The sequence below is a fragment of the Pleurodeles waltl genome, chromosome 6, assembly GCF_031143425.1.
Source record: "Pleurodeles waltl isolate 20211129_DDA chromosome 6, aPleWal1.hap1.20221129, whole genome shotgun sequence".
Taxonomy (NCBI): domain Eukaryota; kingdom Metazoa; phylum Chordata; class Amphibia; order Caudata; family Salamandridae; genus Pleurodeles; species Pleurodeles waltl.
In genome coordinates, this window is record NC_090445.1 from 1,230,123,632 (window position 1) to 1,230,133,636 (window position 10,005).

A 10,005-nucleotide genomic window follows, 5' to 3' on the forward strand; every position below is an offset into this window, starting at 1 on the left:
ATATTTGGAAGGAAAAAATGTAGAGAAAGACAAGGGGCAATAGCACTTGTTTTGCTAATCTATGTTCCCCCAAGTCTCCCGATAAAAATGATACCTCACTTGCGTGGGTAGGCCTAGCGCCCGCGACAGGAAACGCCCCAAAGCGCAACGTAGACACATCCAAAATTTTGGGAGAAAACAGAGGTGTTTTTTGCGAAGTGCTTACCTGTAGATTTTGGCCTCTAGCTCAGCCGTCACCTAGGGAAACCTACCAAACCTGTGCATTTCTGAAAACTAGAGACCTAGGGGAATCCAAAGAGGGGTGACTTGCGGGGCTCGGACCAGGTTCTGTTACCCAGAATCCTTTACAAACCTCAAAATTTGGCTAAAAAAACACATGTCCCTCACATTTCTGTGACAGAAAGTTCTGGAATCTGAGAGGAGCTACAAGTTTCCTTCCACCCAGCGTTCCCCCAAGTCTCCCGATAAAAATGATACCTCACTTGCGTGGGTAGGCCTAGCGCCGGCGACAGGAAACACCCCAAAGCGCAACGTGGACACATCCTAAATTTTGGAAAAAAACAGAGGTGTTTTTTGCGAAGTGCCTACCTGTAGATTTTGGCCTCTAGCTCAGCCGGCACCTAGGGAAACCTACCAAACCTGTGCATTTCTGAAAACTAGAGACCTAGGGGAATCCAAGGAGGGGTGACTTGCGGGGCTCTGACCAGGTTCTGTTACCCAGAATCCTTTGCAAACCTCAAAATTTGGCTAAAAAAACACATGTCCCTCACATTTCTGTGGCAGAAAGTTCTGGAATCTTAGATGAGCTACAAATTTCCTTCCACCCAGCGTTCCCCCAAGTCTCCCGATAAAAATTATACCTCACTTGCGTGGGTAGGCCTAGCGCCGGCGACAGGAAACACCCCAAAGCGCAACGTGGACACATCCTAAATTTTGGAAAAAAACAGAGGTGTTTTTTGCGAAGTGCCTACCTGTAGATTTTGGCCTCTAGCTCAGCCGGCACCTAGGGAAACCTACCAAACCTGTGCATTTCTGAAAACTAGAGACCTAGGGGAATCCAAGGAGGGGTGACTTGCGGGGCTCTGACCAGGTTCTGTTACCCAGAATCCTTTGCAAACCTCAAAATTTGGCTAAAAAAACACATGTCCCTCACATTTCTGTGGCAGAAAGTTCTGGAATCTGAGAGGAGCTACAAATTTCCTTCCACCCAGCGTTCCCCCAAGTCTCCCGATAAAAATGATACCTCACTTGCGTGGGTAGGCCTAGCGCCGGCGACAGGAAACACCCCAAAGCGCAACGTGGACACATCCTAAATTTTGGGAAAAAACAGAGGTGTTTTTTGCGAAGTGCCTACCTGTAGATTTTGGCCTGTAGCTCAGCCGGCACCTAGGGAAACCTACCAAACCTGTGCATATCTGAAAACTAGAGACCTAGGGGAATCCAAGGAGGGGTGACTTGTGGGGCTCGGACCAGGTTCTGTTACCCAGAATCCTTTGCAAACCTCAAAATTTGGCTAAAAAAACACATGTCCCTCACATTTATGTGGCAGAAAGTTCTGGAATCTGAGAGGAGCTACAAATTTCCTTCCACCCAGCGTTCCCCCAAGTCTCCCGATAAAAATGATACCTCACTTGCGTGGGTAGGCCTAGCGCCGGCAACAGGAAACACCCCAAAGCGCAACGTGGACACATCCTAAATTTTGGAAAAAAACAGAGGTGTTTTTTGCGAAGTGCCTACCTGTAGATTTTGGCCTCTAGCTCAGCCGGCACCTAGGGAAACCTACCAAACCTGTGCATTTCTGAAAACTAGAGACCTAGGGGAATCCAACGAGGGGTGACTTGCGGGGCTCGGACCAGGTTCTGTTACCCAGAATCCTTTGCAAACCTCAAAATTTGGCTAAAAAAACACATGTCCCTCACATTTCTGTGGCAGAAAGTTCTGGAATCTGAGAGGAGCTACAAATTTCCTTCCACCCAGCATTCCCCCAAGTCTCCCGATAAAAATGATACCTCACTTGCGTGGGTAGGCCTAGCGCCGGCGACAGGAAACACCCCAAAGCGCAACGTGGACACATCCTAAATTTTGGAAAAAAACAGAGGTGTTTTTTGCGAAGTGCCTACCTGTAGATTTTGGCCTCTAGCTCAGCCGGCACCTAGGGAAACCTACCAAACCTGTGCATTTCTGAAAACTAGAGACCTAGGGGAATCCAACGAGGGGTGACTTGCGGGGCTCGGACCAGGTTCTGTTACCCAGAATCCTTTGCAAACCTCAAAATTTGGCTAAAAAAACACATGTCCCTCACATTTCTGTGGCAGAAAGTTCTGGAATCTGAGAGGAGCTACAAATTTCCTTCCACCCAGCGTTCCCCCAAGTCTCCCGATAAAAATGATACCTCACTTGCGTGGGTAGGCCTAGCGCCGGCGACAGGAAACACCCCAAAGCGCAACGTGGACACAGCCTAAATTTTGGAAAAAAACAGAGGTGTTTTTTGCGAAGTGCCTACCTGTAGATTTTGGCCTCTAGCTCAGCCGGCACCTAGGGAAACCTACCAAACCTGTGCATTGCTGAAAACTAGAGACCTAGGGGAATCCAAGGAGGGGTGACTTGCGGGGCTCGGACCAGGTTCTGTTACCCAGAATCCTTTGCAAACCTCAAAATTTGGCTAAAAATACACATGTCCCTCACATTTCTGTCGCAGAAAGTTCTGGAATCTGAGAGGAGCTACAAATTTCCTTCCACCCAGCATTCCCCCAAGTCTCCCGATAAAAATGATACCTCACTTGCGTGGGTAGGCCTAGCGCCGGCTACAGGAAACACCCCAAAGCGCAACGTGGACACATCCTAAATTTTGGAAAAAAACAGAGGTGTTTTTTGCGAAGTGCCTACCTGTAGATTTTGGCCTCTAGCTCAGCCGGCACCTAGGGAAACCTACCAAACCTGTGCATATCTGAAAACTAGAGACCTAGGGGAATCCAACGAGGGGTGACTTGCGGGGCTCGGACCAGGTTCTGTTACCCAGAATCCTTTGCAAACCTCAAACTTTGGCGAAAAAAACACATGTCCCTCACATTTCTGTGGCAGAAAGTTCTGGAATCTGAGAGGAGCTACAAATATCCTTCCACCCAGCGTTCCCCCAAGTCTCCCGATAAAAATGATACCTCACTTGCGTGGGTAGGCCTAGCGCCGGCGACAGGAAACACCCCAAAGCGCAACGTGGACACAGCCTAAATTTTGGAAAAAAACAGAGGTGTTTTTTGCGAAGTGCCTACCTGTAGATTTTGGCCTCTAGCTCAGCCGGCACCTAGGTAAACCTACCAAACCTGTGCATTTCTGAAAACTAGAGACCTAGGGGAATCCAAGGAGGGGTGACTTGCGGGGCTCGGACCAGGTTCTGTTACCCAGAATCCTTTGCAAACCTCAAAATTTGGCTAAAAATACACATGTCCCTCACATTTCTGTGGCAGAAAGTTCTGGAATCTGAGAGGAGCTACAAATTTCCTTCCACCCAGCATTCCCCCAAGTCTCCCGATAAAAATGATACCTCACTTGCGTGGGTAGGCCTACGCCGGCGACAGGAAACACCCCAAAGCGCAACGTGGACACATCCTAAATTTTGGAAAAAAACAGAGGTGTTTTTTGCGAAGTGCCTACCTGTAGATTTTGGCCTCTAGCTCAGCCGGCACCTAGGGAAACCTACCAAACCTGTGCATTTCTGAAAACTAGAGACCTAGGGGAATCCAACGAGGGGTGACTTGCGGGGCTCGGACCAGGTTCTGTTACCCAGAATCCTTTGCAAACCTCAAACTTTGGCGAAAAAAACACATGTCCCTCACATTTCTGTGGCAGAAAGTTCTGGAATCTGAGAGGAGCTACAAATTTCCTTCCACCCAGCGTTCCCCCAAGTCTCCCGATAAAAATGATACCTCACTTGCGTGGGTAGGCCTAGCGCCGGCGACAGGAAACACCCCAAAGCGCAACGTGGACACAGCCTAAATTTTGGAAAAAAACAGAGGTGTTTTTTGCGAAGTGCCTACCTGTAGATTTTGGCCTCTAGCTCAGCCGGCACCTAGGGAAACCTACCAAACCTGTTCATTTCTGAAAACTAGAGACCTAGGGGAATCCAAGGAGGGGTGACTTGCGGGGCTCGGACCAGGTTCTGTTACCCAGAATCCTTTGCAAACCTCAAAATTTGGCTAAAAATACACATATTACTCACATTTCTGTGGCAGAAAGTTCTGGAATCTGAGAGGAGCCACACATTTCCTTCTACCCAGCGTTCCCCCAAGTCTCCCGATAAAAATGATACCTCACTTGTGTGGGTAGGACTAGCGCCCACGAAAGGAAAGGGCCCAAAACACAACGTGGACACATCACATTTTTTTATAAAAAGCAGTTCCTACCTGTGGATTTTGGCCTGTAGCTCAGCCGACACCTGAGGAAACTTAGCAAACCAGTGCATTTTTGAAAACTAGAAACCCAGGGGAATCCAAGATGGGGTGACTTGCGGGGCTCTGACCAGGTTATGTTACCCAGAATCCTTTGCAAACATCAAAATTTGGCCCAAAAAACACTTTTTCCTCTCATTTCGGTGACAGAAAGTTGTGGAATCTGAGAGGAGCCACAAATTTCCTTCCACCCAGCATTCCCCCAAGTCTCCCGATAAAAATGGTACCTCACTTCTGTGGGTAGGCCTAGCGCCCACAAAAGGAAATGGCCCAAAACACAACGTGGACACAACATATTTTTTCACAGAAAACAGAGGTGTTTTTTGCAAGGTGCCTACCTGTGGTGTTTGGCCTGTAGCTCAGCCGGCCCCAGGGGGGGGGGGGCAGAAATGCCCTAAAATAAATTTGCCACCCCAACCCCCACCCTCCCCGGGAGCGACCCTTGCCTACGGGGTCGCTCCCCCTGCGTGACATTGGCACCAAAAAACAAATTCCCGGTGCCTAGTGGTTTCTGCCCCCTTGGGGGCAGATTGACCTAAACTCTGCCAATCTGTCCCCAGGGGGGCAGAAATGGTCTCAATTCAATTTGCCCTCCTGGGGAGCGACCCTTGCCTGATGGGTCACTCCCCATCTCTAAAAAAACAAACAAACAAAAAAAAAAAAAAACACAAAACTAAATTTGCCCTGGCGCCTAGAGGTTTCTGCCCCCCCCGGGGGCAGATCGCCCTAATAATAGGCCGATCTGCCCCCAGGGGGGGCAGAAATGGCCTAAAATAAATTTCTCTCCCCCCAACCTCCACCCCCCCCCCGGGAGCGACCCTTGCCTACGGGGTCGCTCCCCCTGCGTGACATTGGCGCCAAAAAACCAATCCCCGGTGCCTAGTGGTTTCTGCCCCCTTGGGGCAGGTTGACCTAAACTCAGCCAATCTGCCCCCAAGGGGGGCAGAAATGGCCTAAATACAATTTGTCCCCCAGGGGAGCGACTTTTGCCTGATGGGTCGCTCCCCATCTCTAAGTAAAAAACCAAGAAAAAAAAAAAGAAAAAAATTATTCCCCTGGCGCCTAGAGGTTTCTGCCCCCCCCCCGGGGGCAGAAATGGCCTAAAATAAATTTGCCCCCCCAACACCCCCCCCCCCCCGGGAGCGACCCTTGCCTACGGGGTCGCTCCCCCTGCGTGACATTGGCGCCAAAAAACAAATCCCCGGTGCCTAGTGGTTTCTGCCCCCTTGGGGTCAGATTGACCTAAAATTGGCCAATCTGCCCCCAGGGGGGCAGAAATGGTCTAAATACAATTTGCCCCCCCAGGGGAGCGACCCTTGCCTGATGGGTCGCTCTCCATCTCTAAAAAAAGAAACAACACAAAAAAAAAATTGCCCTGGCGCCTAGAGGGTTCTGCCCCCCCCCTGGGGGCAGTTCGGCCTAATAATAGGCCGATCTGTCCCCCGGGGGGGGCAGAAATGGCCTAAAATAAATTTGCCCCCCCAACCCCCACCCCGCCCCCGGGAGCTACCCTTGCCTACGGGGTCGCTCCCCCTGCGTGACATTGGCGCCAAAAAACAAATCCCCGGTGCCTAGTGGTTTCTGCCCCCTTGGGGGCAGATTGACCTAAAATTGGCCAATCTGCCCCAGGGGGGCAGAAATGGTCTAAATACAATTTGCCCCCCCCCAGGGGAGCGACCCTTGCCTGATGGGTCGCTCCCCATCTCTAAAAAAAGAAACAACAAAAAAAAAAACACAAAACAAAAAAAATTGCCCTGGCGTCTAGAGGGTTCTGCCTCCCCCTGGGGCAGTTCGGCCTAATAATAGGCCGATCTGTCCCCCGGGGTGGGCAGAAATGGCTAAAATAAATTTGCCCCCCAAACCCCACCCCCCCCCGGGAGTGACCCTTGCCTACGGGGTCGCTCCCCCTGCGTGACATTGGCGCCAAAAAACAAATCACCCGGTGCCTAGTGGTTTCTGCCCCCTTGGGGCAGATTGACCTAAAATTGGCCAATCTGCCCCAAGGGGGGCAGAAATGGTCTAAATACAATTTGCCGCCCCCCAGGGGAGCGACCCTTGCCTGATGGGTCGCTCCCCATTCTCTAAAAGAGAAAACAACAACAAAAAAAAAAAAATTGCCCTGGCGCCTAGAGGGTTCTGCCCCCCCGGGGGCAGTTCGGCCTAATAATAGGCCGATCTGTCCCACGGGGGGGGCAGAAATGGCCTAAAATAAATTTGCCCCCCCAAACCCCCCCCCCCCCCCCGGAGCGACCCTTGCCTACGGGGTCGCTCCCCCTGCGTGACATTGGCGCCAAAAAACAAATCCCCGGTGCCTAGTGGTTTCTGCCCCCTTGGGGGCAGATTCACCTAAAATTGGCCAATCTGCCCCCAGGGGGGCAGAAATGGTCTAAATACAATTTGCCCCCACCCCCAGGGGAGCGACCCTTGCCTGATGGGTCGCTCCCCATCTCTAAAAAAAGAAACAACAAAAAAAAAAAACACAAAAAAAAAAATTGCCCTGGCGCCTAGAGGGTTCTGCCCCCCCCTGGGGCAGTTTGGCCTAATAATAGGCCGATCTGTCCCCCGGGGGGGGCAGAAATGGCCTAAAATAAATTTGCCCCCCCAACCCCCACCCCCCCCGGGAGCGACCCTTGCCTACGGGGTCGCTCCCCCTGCGTGACATTGGCGCCAAAAAACAAATCCCCGGTGCCTAGTGGTTTCTGCCCCCCCTTGGGGGCAGATTGACCTAAAATTGGCCAATCTGCCCCCAGGGGGGCAGAAAATGGTCTAAATACAATTTGCCCCCCCAGGGGAGCGACCCTTGCCTGATGGGTCGCTCTCCATCTCTAAAAAAAGAAACAACACAAAAAAAAACACAAAAAAAAAATTGCCTGGCGCCTAGAGGGTTCTGCCCCCCCCGGGGGCAGTTCGGCCTAAGAGTAGGCCGATCTGTCCCCCAGGGGGGGCAGAAATGGGCTAAAATAAATTTGCCCCCCCAACCCCCCACCCCCCCCCGGGAGCGACCCTTGCCTACGGGGTCGCTCCCCCTGCGTGACATTGGCGCCAAAAAACAAATCCCCAGTGCCTAGTGGTTTCTGCCCCCTTGGGGGCAGATTGACCTAAAATTGGCCAATCTGCTCCCAGGGGGGCAGAAATGGTCTAAATACAATTTGCCCCCCCCCCAGGGGAGCGACCCTTGCCTGATGGTCGCTCCCCATCTCTAAAAAAAAGAAAAACCAAAAAAAAAAAACACAAAAAAAAAAAATTGCCCTGGCGCCTAGAGGGTTCTGCCCCCCCCGGGGGCAGTTCGGCCTAATAATAGGCCGATCTGTCCCACGGGGGGGCAGAAATGGCCTAAAATAAATTTGCCCCCCCAAACCCCCCCCCCCCCCAGGAGCGACCCTTGCCTACGGGGTCGCTCCCCCTGCGTGACATTGGCGCCAAAAAACAAATCCCCGGTGCCTAGTGGTTTCTGCCCCCTTGGGGGCAGATTCACCTAAAATTGGCCAATCTGCCCCCAGGGGGGCAGAAATGGTCTAAATACAATTTGCCCCCCCCCCAGGGGAGCGACCCTTGCCTGATGGGTCGCTCCCCATCTCTAAAAAAAGAAACAACAAAAAAAAAAAACACAAAAAAAAAAATTGCCCTGCCGCCTAGAGGGTTCTGCCCCCCCCCTGGGGGCAGTTCGGCCTAATATTAGGCCGATCTGTCCCCCGGGGGGGGCAGAAATGGCCTAAAATAAATTTTCCCCCCCAACCCCCACCACCCCCGTGAGCGACCCTTGCATACGGGGTCGCTCCCCCTGCGTGACATTGGCGCCAAAAAACAAATCCCCGGTGCCTAGTGGTTTTCTGCCCCCTTGGGGGCAGATTGACCTATAATTGGCCAATCTGCCCCCAGGGGGGCAGAAATGGTCTAAATACAATTTGCCCCCCAGGGGAGCGACCCTTGCCTGATGGGTCGCTCCCCATCTCTAAAAAAAGAAACAACAAAAAAAAAAAAACACAAAAAAAAAATTGCCCTGGCGCCTAGAGGGTTCTGCCCCCCCCTGGGGGCAGTTTGGCCTAATAATAGGCCGATCTGTCCCCCGGGGGGGCAGAAATGGCCTAAAATAAATTGCCCCCCAACCCCCACCCCCCCCCGGGAGCGACCCTGGCCTACGGGGTCGCTCCCCCCTGCGTGACATTGGCGCCAAAAAACAAATCCCCGGTGCCTAGTGGTTTCTGCCCCCTTGGGGGCAGATTGACCTAAAATTGGCCAATCTGCCCCCAGGGGGCAGAAATGGTCTAAATACAATTTGCCCCCCCAGGTGAGCGACCCTTGCCTGATGGGTCGCTCTCCATCTCTAAAAAAAGAAACAACACAAAAAAAAAACACAAAAAAAAAATTGCCCTGGCGCCTAGAGGGTTCTGCCCCCCCCGGGGGCAGTTCGGCCTAATAGTAGGCCGATCTGTCCCCCCAGGGGGGGCAGAAATGGCCTAAAATAAATTTGCCCCCCCAACCCCCACCCCCCCCCGGGAGCGACCCTTGCCTACGGGGTCGCTCCCCCTGCGTGACATTGGCGCCAAAAAACAAAATCCCCAGTGCCTAGTGGTTTCTGCCCCCTTGGGGGCAGATTGACCTAAAATTGGCCAATCTGCCTCCCAGGGGGGCAGAAATGGTCTAAATACAATTTGCCCCCCCCATGGGAGCGACCCTTGCCTGATGGGTCGCTCCCCATCTCTAAAAAAAGAAACAACAAAAAAAAAAAAGACAAAAAAAAAAATTGCCCTGGTGCCTAGAGGGTTCTGCCCCCCCGGGGGCAGTTCGGCCTAATAATAGGCTGATCTGTCCCCCGGGGGGGGCAGAAAAGGGCTAAAATAAATTTGCCCCCCACCCCCCACCCCCCCCGGGAGCGACCCTTGCCTACGGGGTCGCTCCCCCTGCGTGACATTGCGCCAAAAAACAAATCCCCGGTGCCTAGCGGTTTCTGCCCCCTTGGGGGCAGATTGACCTAAAATTGGCCAATCTGCCCCCAGGGGGGCAGAAATGGTCTAAATACAATTTGCCCCCCCAGGGGAGCGACCCTTGCCTGATGCGGTCGCTCTCCATCTCTAAAAAAGAAACAACAACAAAAAAAAAAACACAAAAAAAAAATTGCCCTGGCGCCTAGAGGGTTCTGCCCCCCCCTGGGGGCAGTTCGGCCTAATAATAGGCCGATCTGTCCCCCGGGGGGGGCAGAAATGGCCTAAAATAAATTTTGCCCCCCCAACCCCCACCCCGCCCCCGGGGAGCGACCCTTGCCTACCGGGGTCGCTCCCCCTGCGTGACATTGGCGCCAAAAAACAAATCCCCGGTGCCTAGTGGTTTCTGCCCCCTTGGGGCAGATTGACCTAAAATTGGCCAATCTGCCCCCAGGGGGGCAGAAATGTTCTAAATACAATTTGCCCCTCAGGGGAGCGACCCTTGCCTGATGGGTCGCTCCCCATCTCTAAAAAAAGAAACAACAAAAAAAAAAAACAACAAAAAAAAAAAAAATTGCCCTGGCGCCTAGAGGGTTCTGCCCCCCCGAGGGCAGTTCGGCCTAATAATAGGCTGATCT

General features: G+C 52.4%; 1 protein-coding gene across 2 annotated transcripts in view; it reads left to right on the forward strand.

Moving 5' to 3' along the window:
• The window catches only part of MYOZ1 (myozenin 1), a 493,538-nt gene that overhangs the window by 390,171 nt on the left and 93,362 nt on the right, over nucleotides 1-10,005 (forward strand). The gene's annotated exons all lie outside the window — the stretch shown is intronic.